The following is a 17,265-nucleotide window of genomic DNA, read 5'->3' on the forward strand; positions in this document are numbered from 1 at the left end:
TGTGCTAGAAAAAATTTTTAATAATGACAATCAAACTTCTACTTAGGGGCCCTAGTGGCTCAGTGCTTGAGCCTCTGCCTTTGGCCTAGGTTGTGATCCCGGGGATGGGATGGCTCCTCACATGGAGCCTGCTTCTCCCTCTGCCTAGGTCTCTGCCTCTCTGTGTCTCTCATGAATAAATAAATAATTAAAAAAAAACTTTCACTTAACTCTAGGTTTTATGCCTTTTATGCCCACATCATCATCATTCCCCTACTAATGTTTCTCCCTGGTTTTTACCCACAGAAAGCCCATTTAAAAAAAAATCAATTCTTTCTGTTTAAACTAAAAACCCACAAAACTAATCATTAACATTTTAAACCAATAACATTAGTTTCAAGGTGAATTTCTATTGCTACTTGCTTTGTTCTTGCTTAGGAAAAGTGAAAAAATTTTTTAGAGGGGGTATTAATGACTAAAATATATACTCTAAATCAATACACTTGGATTATACTTAATGAATCAGGCTTTTTATGAATCTCTCTAGATTTTCAGAGTTCAATGACTATTAATTCAGCCACTATTTATTGAGTGTTTACTATATTCCAGGCATTCACAGAAGTGCTGAGAATACAATAAATTAATGAAAAATACTGATAAAACAAAACCAAAAATCAGAAAACAGAATATGCCATGTGGATACGCATTTTGATATTTTGTTTTTAAATAACAAGTAGCAAGCAGAAAATTATCACAAGATGCTCCACTATTACCTGTTTGGATTATGCTACTGCCTATGAAGAAAGCACTCAAAGAACTTCAAGCCAATAGCCAGTGATCAGTATCTTGATGTTCAGGAAAAAAAAAAAAGAAAAAGAAAAAAGCTGTGAAAGCCTATAGGAAATATTGTTGAAAGTATTACATGATAGCTTGTTCAGAGAACAAGGATAATCAGTGATCTCTTCTGTAAAATAACAGTGGTGCTCCTGTACTATTCATTATAGGCTCTTTCTCCAGATATTAGATTACACAATACTTTAAGAATCAAATTCATAATGAATTACAAATTTAAAGACAACACCCTTCTGCAAAGACTTATTATAAGCTCTCAAGGTTAGAGTTAAATATAAACAGTGTTAAAATACAACAGGCAAACTCTGAATTCCCAATGTGCATGTAGTTAACCGAAATGCTGGACTTATGAACTCATTTGTACCTTTGTCTCTCTGTAATATTTCCAGACATAAAAAGTGTTCTTTTCATTTTTCAGAATTTTTTAAAGATTTTATTTATTTATTCATAGAGACACAGAGAGAGAGAGAAAGAGAGAGCGAGAGAGAGAGAGACGGAAGGCAGAGGGAGAAGCAGGCTCCATGCAGGGAGCCTGATGTAGGACTCGATCCTGGGTCTCCGGGATCACGCCCTGGGCTGAAGGTGGCGCTAAACCGCTGAGCCACCTGGGCTGCCCATCATTTTTCAGAATTAATTATATCTTGATTGCCTAATCAATATATATCTATATATTTAAATCTTAATATTTCATCAAGATTAAATATACAAAAATCACTGATTAGTCTGTGGTAGCAGTCAAGGTTGGAGTTATTTCTCTAGGGTACACAGAAGAAATTCCAAGAGGTAAAGTGGCAGGGCCCTTAAACTGGCAAATTCTCTACACAACTACCTGGAAATCAAAAAGTAATCTTTATGTATTTTCATTATAAAGGGGATTATTGGATATTTTAGAAAGGTTCATATGAATATATTTCCATCTTCATCAGAACTAGGTGACCCATCTTTTCCTTAGAGTGATAAAGCTATTTTATTTTTGTCCTTTTTGGCAGAGAGAGTAACTTTTTGACTGAAGACCCAGCTATGTACTGATTTTTCTGTTGCCCTGGATCTTGGGGGTTCTAATATTTCCTAGTGTAACATGGTTAAACATCACTTGGCAGCAGCTTATGAAAGATTCTTAATAAGCCAATTAATACATATCATCTCTCAGGTAAGGAATCAAGGTTAGAAAGAAAATTGAGATAAAATTTAATTAATTTTGTTTCTGAAATAAATTTGACAGGCAGGTACAAAAATTGGGAGGATATTATTTCTCTATTACCTATTAATGTCACTATTCTTACAATTACCTTTATTATCTTCAATAACCGAATGTTAATCATTGATTTTAATGTTTACACTAATTAGTGATTTTTTTATAATAAACAGGAAATAACCTATCTCCAAATTTAGTGACCAGAGTGGATCTTGCCACATTGTAATCCATGTCAAAAGGAATTAATCATAACACTTTAAAATATAGATTGTCTCCTTTCAGCTATTTTTGGGGTAATAACTTAGCAAAGCCCATTTGCTCAAATGCATAAATATACTGTCCCATTGAGTGTCTTGAAATGGCAATTGTCCGGTGACCTATAAGTATTTTAGTCTTCAATATCTTTGCAACAATGTCTTGGAAATGAATGAATAATAAGTAGAAAATATGAGGTGATTATTCTTCTATGCCATGGTACTTAGAATGTACTGTGATACTGTGTTTTATCCTGGGTCTCACCTTTATAGTGACATAAGTTAAACCTCAAAAGAACTTTAGAAAAACAAGACAGATCTTTAGAATGTAGAAAGTATATTAAGGTAATATGTGGCTTGAATTAGGATGATGAGGTGGGGAAAATAGTAATCTATGTTATTTCTGTATTTATTTTCCAGATTAATTGTGTTATAAATAGGAAGTAAAGGAGTGCCCAGTGATACAACCTGTCTCCTCTTCCTTCATCCCATAATCACAGCCCATAATTGTTGCCAGATGGGACAAGGAGAGTAGGAGGTTTCATTTCTTCCTAGTACTATTTTTCTTCCTTTTCAATGTTTTTCTTTTGTTTTGTTTCATAATAATACTGCACAGAACCACTTTCTATGTTAATAAATTTCTACCTTATCTCTAAAATCATAATAAAATACCACATTCATGTACAACTTAGATAGGCATGAAGGTTATATACTAATATATAAATGCATTAACTGACACAAAACAAGCTCTTCAAATTTCTTCATTCCTGAGAATGAGATCAACTGCAAACTCTAAGAATGAAGTAGCAAGAAAACCATTAATATTTCTATTGAATTCACTAGTGTTTAGTATGCTTAAATGCTTGAAAAAAAAACAAAAAGAAAATATTATATGTAGTTCTCTCAAAAATAGAAAAAAAAACATGGGGGGAGAAAAAGTGAGGTAGAGAGAAAAGAAGAGAATGAATTAGTTAATACCTCACCTCAAATGATTATAATTTCATTGTGGGTATAATTGAAACCAAAAAAAAAAAAAAAAACAAACAAACACATTAGATTATGGACTCTCTGGGTTTCTAAGAGGATAATAAGCAAGGGAGCATTCAGAGCATGTTGAAAATGGGGAAAAGAAAAAAAAAAAAGAAAATGGGGAAAAGATGTTGGTGACAGACCATAGAAATAATGCATAAAACATGGAATGGATGAAGAAAGCAAGCTACGAAGACGTTTTAGGTAGGACAAGTACACCGAAAATAGTACAAGGAAAGGTTTGACTAGATTGCATTACAAGTCATGCTGTGAAATAATACCATTTCCTAATTTGAGGAGATGCTTAATGGAGTAAAACTTGGTATTTATGAAAGAATTTTAATTGAATTAAACGTAACATATGAATCCATACATACAAACACCCTGAAAACAAGAGTGAAATGGTGAGCAATGCAGTGGGGAAATTATTCCATTTTGGAATGTGGAAAAGAGACCTCAAGGTGATAAAATAAATACGTGTATGAATGAAATTAAGTGTTTAGTTTGATCTATTTGAATTAGGGTTGAAAAATGTGCAGTATCTAGGGGCGGCTGGGTGACTCAGTGGTTGAGCCGCTGCCTTTGGTTCAGGTCGTGATCCTGGGGTCCTGGGTTTGAGCCTCACATCGGGCTCCCCACAGGGAGCCTGCTTCTCCCTCTGCCAATATCTCTGCCTCTATCTCTGTGTGTTTCATGAACAAATACATAAAATCCTTAAAAAAAAAAAAAAAGAAAATTGTGCAGTATCTAAAAATAAATAACAAAAAATAAAAAAAAATAGATAAAAATAACCAAATAGATTGTGGCATCACCAATTGGTGACTAGTTTTTGTTGTTGTTTTGTTTGTTTTCATTTTTTTGTAGTTCAACTGAAACAGATAAGTTTAACGATCAGAATAAAATGGGCTCAATTAGGAAAACCTGTTTATTATAAAAGGTGCTTTGCAGTATAATAAATCTTTTTCAAGTTGATTTTTTTCATAGGATTTAATATATATGATTATTCTTCAGTTTTCCAAATTAAATTGTTCAGGCGGCCATAAGTTTACTGATACTCCAACAATGTTTAACAAATGTACTATTCCTCACTAGCGATTCATAGTTGAACAAGTTGTGCAAAAAGTACACTGAACACAGTGCACTAAAGCGGTGTTTCCATACATCCACCTACAGTGCATCACCCTAAGTGATTTATATTTCATTTTTCACTAAATGAACTTGTGCCCTTAGAATACAAAAGATGTAATCAAGGAAGAAGTGTATGTGGTCTGTGTCTCTGAACAGTGTTATCACCCATATATATATTTTTTATGTTTCACATACTTTAAGTCTTTTTTTTATTGGAGCTCAATTTGCGAGCATATAGCATATCACCCAGTGCTTATCCAGTCAAGTGCTCCCCTCAGTGCCCATCACCCAGTCACCCCAACTCCCTGCCCACCTCCCTTCCCACTACGCCTTGTTCATTTCCCAGAGTTAGGAGTCTCTCATGTTCTGTCATCCTCACTGATATTTTCACTCATTTTCTCTCCTTTCCCCTTTATTACCTTTCACTATTTTTTATATTCCCCAAATGAATGAGACCATATAATGTTTGGAAAGATGAATGGATAAAGAAGCTGTGGTCTATGTATACAATGGAATATTCCTCAGCCATTAGAAACGACAAATACCCATCATTTGTTTCGACGTGGATGGACCTGGAGGGTATTATGCTGAGTGAAATAAGTCAATCGGAGAAGGTGACTAGTTTTTATAAGGTTAAGTAAGTATCATTTTAAGTTGATTGATTTATATTAGAGAATTTAAGTCTATTTGAATTCTGACTATACAATTTTATAGGCTTATCCTACTGTGCATTTTTTTTGTTTTTTTTTTTTTGGCCAGAGTTAGCTGTCTGAATGGTCTTAGTGTACTTTATATTGGATGGCTTTTTCTGAATACAACTGTTCTTTTTGGAAAAAAAAAAAAGATTAAGTATGAGAATATTAAAATATAGATTAATTCATTTAGAAATGTTACTTTAGAATATTTCTAAATATCAAATATGGGAAATGAAAAAATATAATGGTTTCAACTAAATATTTCCCCAAATATGTGTATAAATAATATAAAATACAGCATATATAAATGACAAATAATTATATATAAATAATGCCTATAATGCATTTTTATATTATTAAATGAAGTTATTACATATAAGCTGTTTTATACATATACATTTAGATACATTTAAACCAAAAAAAAATACATTTAAACACCAATACATTTATTGGTGTTTTTAAATCACCTTAAGGTGGCTCTTCCTACTTATGATCATTAATATTCAGGGCAGCCTGGGTGGCTCAGCAGTTTAGCGCCCCCTTCAGCCCAGGGCATGATCCTGGAGACCAGGAATCGAGTCCCACCACCGGCTCCCAGCATGGAGCCTGCTTCTCCCTCTGCCTGTCTCTGCCTCTCTCTCTCTCTCTCTCTCTGTCTCTCTCTCTGTGTGTCTGCCATGAATAAATAAATAAATAAATCTTTTTAAAATTTATTAATATTCATTAATATAAAAATATGAATAATTTTAAGATATTTTGAGTATAGTCCTTTAAAGACACACTTTAAAAGTATTTATAAGATCAACATATTTATAATCCTTAAAAAGATTCATAAAGAAATTATTTCCAAATTTACTTCTGTGGTACAATCATATTTATGTTACAGATACTCACTTTGTAACATTAACTGGTTCAGAGATTATCCAGAGCAGATTGCATTTATTTAGTGATAATGAAAACAGATAAGACATTTGGGTAAAGTTTTCATCTATCAGTTTTCCCACTGCTTCAATTGCAGAGAATATTATCTCTAAATAATACAAAATTATGCAGGAATATATGAAAATATAGTACTAGACTTGGATTTTAAAGAGAGTTTGAATAAATCATTAATTATCCTGATTTGTTGATGCCCACCATTAATAACACTATATACAAGCACAATAAGCATATTTAAACTAATGTTGATTTTTCCCGTCTGCATCTGAGCAGTGTTTGGGCCTCCTAAATGCTAATTATTGAGAGACATAAAGATGTTTATGGTTATAATAAAGCCATTAATATAATTCACAAGGTTTTCTATAGTAGATTGTCTACAAATAATATTGACTCTATTAATTTCCAGGGCCATTGAATACAAGTGATTATGGAGGAATTGCCCTGTCATGGCCGTGAATAAATCATGTTCTATGCTCCACTGGACAACACCTCTTAAAATTATATTGGAATCTATAAATATGATCTGGACAAAGGATGGAAGCATTTATGGTAGGGTAATGACAGTGTGATAGTAAAGCAAAAATAAATGGAAGTTAAGAGATCTGTGGCTTAAGTCTGGTCTTTGACTAGCTATGTATTTGTAGAGATAAACCAATGACTTCTTTTCCTCTTTTGCAATGCTTAGAATTCCTAATGACCTTTCCAGTTTAATTTGTGGTTTTAAAATGATACAGTGTATGAAAATATAAGATTATTGATTAGTTCAATTAATTGTACATTAATTTGGAAAAAGCCTACTCACTTCACACTGTAAAAGTTAATTTTGTGGAAAAAAAATAATCTAGTAGTTTATTCAGGACTTAACTTACACTGAGTTTTTAATATGGAAAATTTATCTTTGAGTTTTCCCTTTTACTCACATGATATTTTATGCCCCAGTTTGTTTGGTTTCTGACCTAGCTAGTTATTAACATACTTGATCTTGTGGGTATTTAATTCCTGCAAGAAAGCAGACTTGCTGAAAGGTTAAATAAAATTTGTTTACATGAAATCAGTACATGGAATGTGGTCATCATGAATATTTATGACAGTGTGATTGGGATATATAGTCCTTGGAGAAAGATTTTATTTCAAAATACCATGTACTGAGAAAGTAGAGATAATGCATAAAAGACTAAAATTTCTTACATTTTTTGAAATGTGGTATTAAGGATTTTTTTGTTTAAACATGATGAAAGATTATAATAAATGCCATGCTTCTTTAAATTTAATTTTTATCTATTTTGCACATAGTGTATAAAAATTAATATTGCTACTTGTCTATCATGTATCTATCTATATGTAAGCATATATATAAACCTGTGTATGCGTAAGCTATTTACGTAAGCATCATTCTAGTTTGAGTTGTCTGTTTGTTTTTTAATTCAAGACCCTGAGATCAAGACTTGAGCTGAAATCAAGAGTCAGACACTTAAGTAAGACTGAGCTACCCGGGCTCCTCAGTTTGGATTTTTCTTTTTCTTTCTTCTTTCTTTCTTTCTTTCTTTCTTTCTTTCTTTCTTTCTTTCTTTCTTTCTTTCTTTCTTTCTTTCTTCTTTCTTTTCTTTCTTTCTTTCTTTCTTTCTTTTTTTCTTTCTTTCTTTCTTTCTTTCTTTCTTCCTTCCTTTCTTTCTTCCTTTCTTCTTTCTTTCTTTCTCTCTCTCTTTTTTCTCTTTCTTTCTTTCTTTCTTTCTTTCTTTCTTTCTTTCTTCTTCCTTTCTTCCTTTCTTTTTCTTTCAGATCTGTTTATTTATTTGAGAGAGAGAGAGAAAGAGAGAGAGAGAGACAGTATGGGCTAGGGGAGGGGAAAAGACTCCCCACTAGGCAGGGATTTCCCCCCTGTGTGCGGCTGGATCCCAGGATCCTGAGATCACTACCTGAGCTGAAGGCAGATGCTTAACCATCTGAACCAACCAGGTGCCCCAAGTTTTTCTTAATTAATGATTCTTAGGTCTTTATTTTCCCTGCACAATAATTATTTTCCCATATTTATATAATACTTGTGATAATTCCTCATATCAAGCCTTAAAATATAAGCTAAAATCTGTATCTTGGTAGGAAGTATATAACTTTGAGTTAAAAAATTCTTAAAGTTCCTGAGTCATATATACCTAAATTTTAATCTGATTATTACCACTTAACTATATCACCATAGACAAATCTCCGAATTGCCAAATTTTAAGCATCTCACCAATAGCATATAGATTATAAGAGTATAAAATATATAGTTTTTGTGAGAACAACATAAATTCATAGTAAGTACTTAATGTTATCTTGAATCGTGAACATGCTGAGAGACTGAATATACAAATAGGCAATGGCCAGAATATATATAAAAATAGAACTCTGCCCCATAACCTGCAATAACTTGCCTAGGAGACCAGCCTCGTTATTTGCAATAACCAGTCCAGGAAGCCAGCCTGCTGTAAGTTGAAATTGAAGGAAGCCCAATTGCTATCCTTGTAATAATCTAGTAAGCTAAGCAATAACTTCTGGAACAATCAGCCTAAACTGTCCAGGACTCGATTAATAACTGACAGCTTTCTTGATTTTTGTCCCCCCTTCTAACTTAGACTCAACCAGAGAAAGCCAAATATACAACCCCCTCATCAAAACCACTGCATACCTTGCTTCTAGTTAGCCTGCCTCCAGCTCCCCCATGCCAACGGCCTCTAATCAAAACATACCTGAAGTCTTCCCTTTGTTCCACTATAAAGACTTCCCATTTCCCTGCCTGCCTTTGAGTTCCTGCCAAAATCGAAGGGACCTGGTGGATCCCCTTGCTATAGCAAGCTGTTAAAAGATCTCCTTTGCTCTTCTCACTTATTCTTTATTTTGCTTTGTACGAGAGACAGCATTAAAAATCTCAACATCATTGTGCATTACACAGTATATAACAATATATACATGGACTATACTGTTGAACAGCATTTTCGCACATGCAAGATCTCATAACTTTGCACCTATTTACTTCTCTAATAATAAATAGCTTAACTGGATCAAAGAGTGGTGGGACTCATCTAACATATGAAAACTCCAATGAATCACCTAGACTTTAGGGCACTTTTTACCTCGGTTAAACTCAGAAGCTCTGATTAGTGCTCTAACCAGTATAATACAATTAAAAGGTTACCTTTGATTGGCCTGCATACCAGATAGAAGAAGCTAATACCACAGAAATGTCTGTGTGATTTTCATGTAGCTGACGCCATTCATTCATTCACTCAGTAATATTTTTGAACGGCTACTAGTATGTGATATCAATATTTGATATCAATACAAAGTTCAGTGCTATCGTATAGTTTGCCCAAGGTGAGAGGGATACAGACACCAAGCAAAAAATAATAGAAATAATTATAAAAATTACACATTATAGCATGTTAGACGGGCTATATTCTATAGATAAGAAGGTACTTCAGGGTAAGGGGAAGAGGTTTTCCTTTGAAAAGGAGCCAACACTTAACCTAGAGTACTCAGGGTAGGTTTCATGTAGAAGATAGTGCTTCATAAACTACTGGAAGAAGTGACAGAGCAGGCAGATACCTGATGGAAAAGTGCTTCAGAAAGAAGAAGCAGTGACTGCACAGGAGAAGGGGGTTTGCCAGAAGTGGGCTAAAGAGAATAATGGGGCCCAGTGTGGATGGACTGAGGTGAGTATAGTAGACACCGACATCAGAAGAGCAAGCAGGATGGAGCAGAATGAGGTGGGAAAGGTAGGATGTGTAGGGTTTGTGGGGCATTGTGAAATCTGTGGCTTTTACTCTGTGGGAAGTGAGAAACCATTGCAAGAGTTTGAACAGAGGAGTAATACGATAAGATTTACATTTTAAAATGATCATTTGGATATATAAAGAATATGTGAAGCATAGAGGTCAGGGGTCAAATTTAGAGACAAAGATCCAAGACCAAAATCTATGGTACTAATCCAGGCTGGAGATGGAGCTGTCTAGGACTAGGGTGGTAGCAGTGAAGATGATAAAAGCAGTTATATTCTCATAAAAACTTGAAGATAGCCAGCGATATTTGCTAATAGATTAGATATGTGGTGAGAGAGAAAATAAGGAATCAGGGATAACACCAAGAATTTTTGCCTGACAAACTGGAAGAAACTTCATTAAAAAATGCTATTACTTGTATGTTTGAGGAGAGAAAAAGATCAGAAATTCTTTTCTTACACTCTCAGTGATTTTTGTTTCTGGACAATCTCCCTCTTTTATCCCTGATTTTTATTATCAGTATGCTATCTGTTTGAGTAACCTTAAGATGTCTGTAAACATAAAATAATTATTATTTTGGAAAAACTTGTAAGCTTTGGCTAAATATAATTTGAATTTCTACTATGATTTCAAAGTTTTCATCTTACATTTAAAAAAAAATTGAAACACAAAAATACTAGGTTCTTTTGTCCTTGGTACACCAGCCTCTATAATCCTATACAATCCTCCCTTCAGCTGGAGAGGCGGGTGTGATTTAGAGGCAAGTGAATTTCTCCTCCAGTTCCTCTCTCGGAATTCTGCTGGGGCGCAGTGCTCATGCTAGCCTCAGGATCAGGAAAGTGAGGGATCTTCTATCAGGTACATGAGGATTAAGAAGGTGGAGCCACAGAATTAACTGCTATTGTTATTCACCAGTAGAAAGCCTCTATTAAGCATCTCTGAAAGTCAGCACAAAAACTCTCTTATATAATGTACAATGAAAATGTGTTTTCAGAAAGAAATGGATTTTTTTACTTAAACTTCCTATCTTAGATTTCAACTCAGCCTTTTAAACCTGCTTCTCCTTCAGTTTTTCCCATATCCACACAGTTTGGTTCGAGTCATAATCTTAAGAGTCATTGGGATCCCTCTCTAATTTTCACACTGCATATAAAATCATTAACTAATGTTAATACCAGCAATAAATAGCAATGGTATTAATTACTTATTGAGTTCTATGTGTCAGGCATTGTGTTAATAGCTTTATATTCACAATCTCATTTAATTATCTCAACAACGCTTTGAGGTAATTACCATTATTATTGTGAAGACACTAAAGCTTCTCGCATAATTAATTTGCCCAAGAAGATGGAATTTAGAAAACAGAGAATGCAGGATATATTACTTTGCTGCATTAGACAGTCTTCCTAAGTTGCGTCAATCCTCTCATCTACATTTTTTTTTATGTTGTCTACTTGTCTCTGTCCCAACTGCCATAACCATAATACATTTCCTTCTTTCTTAGGCTAATGCAGTGGTCTTATCAACTGTCTCCCTCCACTGTTCTTGCTCTGTTGCTCTGTCATCCATTTTCCACAGGGCAATGGTAGATATCTTTCAAAATGGAAAAAAAAATCATGTTTATCCTCCTGCATTAAAGTCAGTCATGTTATCATATTACCCTTAGTCTTGTCATAAAAGTATAAACACCTATTTGGATAGTCACATGTTTGGTCCTTACCCTACTCCTGTATACTAGCTTTCCTGGTTTTGTAGCTCAAATTCTTAGCATCTTCAGAGGTAATGAAGGATCTAGCTCATCTGAAAAAAAAATACGAGATTACCTTTTAGTAATTTAAAATTAAATCGTAACTGCCAAGTATAGTGCTTTTGACAATGTCTTTATTTTCTACCACTAGTTAAATATGTGAGGAAAGCAAAATTGTCATGAGAACACTGTTTTGCAAAAATCCAATCAGTGAATGAGAATTTTGCTGCATTATATCGAGGGTGATTTCAGTAGACTATGTTAACCTGTTGAGCAAATACATACTTGCCACTGGATCAGCAAATTGTCCTTCCCAGTAGAAAACAAGACACCTTTGAACACTTTTCACACTTTTACACTTCCATTTCTTATCTCCACACTGGCCATCATAATTATGTTAACACTCTGAAAGTTAGGTGGAAAAATAGAATTCATTTGAGTTTATTTTTATAATTTATAATAATTGAATGGGTCTGAATCCCTGATTTGATCCTAAGTCACCAAGATTTCAATATAACTTTCACTGAAATTCCTTAAACAGCTATTTACAGATTATTATTTGGAGTAGCTTACCTGAATCCATTTTGATTTCATTCTTGCATAGTCATTTAATTATTAAATAAATATACATGTACAAAAAAAACCCTCCTGTCTTTATAGGGTTTGCCTTCTATTGCAGGAAGACAAATATTAAGCAAGAAACAACAATTAAAATAAGTAAGTTTAGACAGTCTGTTAGGAACATGAAAATGGGAAAAAAAATTAAGTAGAATAAAGTAAGGAAGTTAAACTGGTGAGAGTAAGCCTAATTGAGAATATGACATTTGGAGGTGGTAAAAAATTTAGATGTGTGGAATCTGGATATATAGCACTTTAGGCTGAGGACCCACAGATTGCAAAATCTCTCTGGCGAAAGTGGCTAATGTAGGTAGGGTAGAGGGAGTGAAACACTGTATAGGAGACTTACTGGAAGGATAGGAAGGCATTGCAGGCCATTGTACGGACTTAGACTTTTATTATGAATGAAAGAGGGAGCCACTACAGTATTTATAGTGAAGAAATGACTTGATCAGGCTTACATTTCTTCAGCATCTACTATGGTGAATATAAACATAGAAGGGTGAGTGTGGAAGGAAGAAACCATTGAGGAAATCATTGCTACAATGCAGAGAAGACATAATATTGACCTGATCTTCACAGATAGTCAAGGTGGTAAGAAGGGGTTAGAGTCTGTTACAGACAGGCCCAATTTGAATAATTAATAACAGATTGGATATAGAACAAGAGATAAAGATAGTTATTGAAGATGACTCCAATATTTTTTCCTGTACAATGAAAGAATGGAGTTGTCATCAACTGAGATGGGAAAATATTAGGCGAGCCGTTTTTTTTTTTTGGTGAGGGAGTAGTGTTGGGAGTTCAGTAATAGACATATTAAGGTAGAGTTAGCTATCTACCAGACCTTCAAGTGTAGATGTGGAAAAAGCAGTTGAATATGTAACTCGGGAGATCAGGGAGAGATTTTTTTATTTCCTTTGCATATTGGTGATATTTACAAATATGAGAGTGGAAGAATCTCTAAGGAACTGAATGTAAGTAGAAGAGAAGAGGTCCAAGAACTAAAGCCTGAAATATTCCCAAATTAAGAGGATGGGGGTGGGGAGAAAGGAAGGGAAACTGAGAGACAGATGCCAAGTTAGATAAAAACTAAATTTACTCATTAACACGGATATGTAAGCATTATCGCTAACTTTGACAAGTGAGGTAATTTTTATGAATTGGCTTCTCTTTAGACAATTAATTTTAGCATTTTCCTTTCCCTTTTTCTTTTTAAATATTTATTTTTATTTTAAAGAGAGAGCATGCAAGCTGGGAGAGGGGCAGAGGAAGAGAATCCCAAGCAGATGTCCTGCTGAGCATAGAGCCCCATGGAGGGCTCAATAATTTCCTGACCCGAGATCATGACCTGATCTGAAACCAAGAGTTGGTGCTTAACCGACTAAGAAACCCAAGCGCCCCTTCATTTTCCTATTCCGTCTAACTACATATTTAATAGTAGTTAGTTTTCTCACTAGACATCAAGAATGTGATAAATTTGGATGGAATTTCTAAACTATATCATATTTCAATTGGGAAATCAGTCAGCAATAATACACACTTTTAAGCCTCACTTTCACTATATCAGCTTCTATAGTTAAAGGGATTTATGACTAGGATGTAAGTAGAAGAGTTTTGTGTAATGTTTATCTTTTTCCTTCTTTGTTGTCTCCCTCCTGGTGGCTGAAATATGGATGTGATGGTAAAAGCCCCCATCATGGACTATGACTCCAGATCATTCACAGAGAAAGAATAAGAAGGAAGGAGGAATAAGAGGGATTACCCAAAACCATTAACATCAGAAATGGCCCTGTCACCTATTCATTTTTTTTTTCATGAGGAAGAAAAATTCCATGTTATTTAAATCATTGTTTTTATTCTAATTATCATTTTCCACACTCAAATATTGGTACCAAACCAAAAACCCTTTTCTTTATAGTACATGGAAGCTAAGGAAAAGAAAAAAAAATCAAATAAATTATAGAAGAAAATTCACATCAGCTGTGAAGTGGAGCACATATGTTGTATAACTATAGTCAGAGCAGTGGCTGGAAGAAGTAGAATGAAACAAAATGGAAAAGAAGCTGAAAAAAATTAGAAGCTGAGATTTTGGATTAGAACACAAACATTTTATTTCAAGTGAATTTCAAATGTCCCCTTGAAAGTAATGTTAGTGAGGCTGCTGTAAACATAAGTATTATGCTTTCCTGTTCCTGAATATACTCCCAGATTGATTTAATTAGCCTAGTGCGTCTCAAAACATGTTCTCAAGATAATCTTCAAAAAGAGAGTCTAAGAAGTCTTGTATCTTTTCATTCCCTTTTGAGGGCAATATTTACATCAAGATAGCTAAACTAATACTACATTAAGAACACTGAAAATACTATTTGATTTTTTTCAACCAAAATTTTTCAAGGACTGCCTCTCACAGCCTTTCACTTTGTTAATGAATGACACTAAAGTTTTAGATAAAGTTATCTTAACAAGAAAACTTCATGTTATAAAAGAAATTTGAGTATTGGTTTTATTGATGCAGTAGCCAAAACATCTTCGCAAAAATTACAGTAGCAAATCAGAGTTCATGTTTTGAATTCAGTTCAAGTCTTGCTTTCTAATTACCTCCTGGGTTTCTGTCGTCTATCTTCCCTCTTTGTTAAAATAATAATAATGATGATAATCAAAACATGTGCTTCCCTGCCTGGAAGATTCCTGACAACTTGTGTAAAAAAGTAATTCACTCCTAAGCAGCTAATCCATTTAAAACATTCCAAAAAAGAATCACCAACCAAGCATTAAAATTACATTTCAACCATGATCAAACAAACGTAGCATAATCAATTAGGTGTTAAAGCATCTAAACACAATTATCCAAACTCATAATTGAATCCAGAAAGTAGTCTCCAAACTTAAAGAACAGAAGGTAACACTTTCATGTTTAAAGATACATCCAAAAAAAGAAAAAAGAAAAAATAAAGATACATCCACAGAGCACTCACAAATATAGGCAAAATTAGAGCAACTTTACAGATAAAGAAGCTTATTATTAAAATTTTTACATCTGTATTTAACTACATATTAACTGAACTTACAGTTACATAACTTTAGATAATTATTTTAAAAGCTACAAATACATCCTAGGTACATGAAATGTCACAGAATTTCTTTCTCAAATCTATATTTGTACTTTAAAATTTTGTTGAATAAAATATTTATGTTAGCAATTATAAAAGTACATGATGCTGAATTTTATTATTTTAAGCACAAATTGTACTGATTTCTAATAAGATACAAGTCATTTAGTTATCATTACTAACTGCTTATATAGTACAATTAAATTTAAACTTCCAAAATATTTATTTATTGAGATAACTATTGTCAAAAACTTTTTCCAGGTACTAGGAATAAAAGAATGAATAAAATAAAATTGATCTGCCATATTTGGTGAACTCTTACATAATGAATTCCTACTCTAGCTCAAACAGATCACTCACAGCTTATTGTATTAAATGAGTTAATAGCGCCTGAAATAAAATAAACATTATTCAAGGTTATAATCATCCTTATCTCTTCTTATCATAATTATTTCTTTATTGTACATATTCCCTTTCATTATGAAAGCAAGTATCAGTGTCTATCACAGTTCATGACATTTATGCTTATTAGCATTTAAGAATATTGAAAGAGTAAATGCTATTTAACTCACTTTTGTGGGAAAGGAATAATCTTTGATGTAAAATATTCTTTCTAAGTCAGTTTTTGGAATTCAAATATGTTAAAAATTACATAGTTCCACATATGCTATGTTAGAAAAGATGTGTAATAATGGAAAAATAGCTGATTTATCCATAAATGATTATAAAGAACACTTTAAATATATGTTATTTCCATGTCAATGCTTATAAAAATAATAATATAACCTATAAGTTAAAGTTAAGAGATGATGGAATTATTTTTAAGGAAGATCATTCATAAATGCATTAGTACCTTTTATTAAGCTGTAATTATAGAATTCTAAGCTCTAATGAAAAATAAAATGGCTATAGATTAGCAGTTAGAAACAGATGATATTATTAGAAGATGAAAATATTAACATATATAACTAGGCTTAAGCCCTGTATAAGAGAAGATAATAGAATCAAGTTGCATTTGATATATCATACCAGTACTAATTGGTTTAGATAACTAATAAATTGCTATGTATGGAGCAGTTGCTAGGAGCTTAGAATACATATCATAAAAATATAATAATGAAAGGAGATCTATATATCTCAATAAATAGTACTGATATAATATTAATATAGAAAATAACTCATGAAATATTTCAATAAATGTGGGTACAAAATTCTCCTGATTCTCTCTGATAGAAGATGAATAAATTTTCCCTGAGGAAATCCATTACACTCCTAGAAGAGAAGAGGGCAATTAGACTAGATCTTGAAAATGGAGTAGGAGCATAGGAATCCAAAAGGATGATACAGAATTTTTTTTTTTTGAAACAGAATTTTTTAAAAGCATTGAGACAACAGAGCATGCAGCACATCTAAAAACATGCAAGGTTCTGTTTAACTGGAATGTGGCCAAAGTAGTGATGAGCAATGAGAGGAGGCTCAAATGGAAAACCAAAGAAACATTTTTATGAAGTAGTATAATACAGAAGATCTTGGACACTATATGTTAGTCAAGGGGGAAGTATTAATTGTTTTAAGTACTGTCATAGACTTCAAATAGTTCTCATAGAGAAATACTTGGTGGATGTATTAGACAGTTAAGAAATTTGGAGGAAAGATGCATTGATAAGGATAATATGAAGTTGAAAAAAGAAAGAGACAAGGATGGACCTAGATACAGCATCAATAAAACTCATTGGTACCCTGTTTCATGGTTCCCAAATAGGAGACAGATAAAACCTAGTTACAAATTTTATTAGGGGATAAGGCTGACAGCAAGACTTCTAAATCTGTAAAGATGAGTGGATAGGGGTGACCTTGACTGAGATGTTGAATACAGAACAAAAGCTGTTGAGTAAGGGTGAAATAATGCATTCAATTATTGACTAAGCTTTAAAATTTAATATGTCTTTTAAATACTCAAAAAT

At 33.2% G+C, this 17,265-nt stretch overlaps 1 long non-coding RNA gene across 1 annotated transcript in view; it reads right to left on the reverse strand.

Moving 5' to 3' along the window:
• Positions 1 to 752: 752 nt before the first annotated feature.
• The window catches only part of LOC144287550 (uncharacterized), a 103,394-nt gene continuing 86,881 nt past the window's right edge, over positions 753 to 17,265 (reverse strand). The window contains exons 5-6 of the long non-coding RNA XR_013355333.1: positions 11,547 to 11,626; positions 753 to 824 (exon numbers count right to left, since the gene is read on the reverse strand). This is a non-coding gene — a long non-coding RNA (uncharacterized LOC144287550). The remainder of the gene's footprint in view (positions 825 to 11,546; positions 11,627 to 17,265) is intronic.

This window comes from Canis aureus, chromosome 17 (assembly GCF_053574225.1).
Source record: "Canis aureus isolate CA01 chromosome 17, VMU_Caureus_v.1.0, whole genome shotgun sequence".
Classification (NCBI taxonomy): domain Eukaryota; kingdom Metazoa; phylum Chordata; class Mammalia; order Carnivora; family Canidae; genus Canis; species Canis aureus.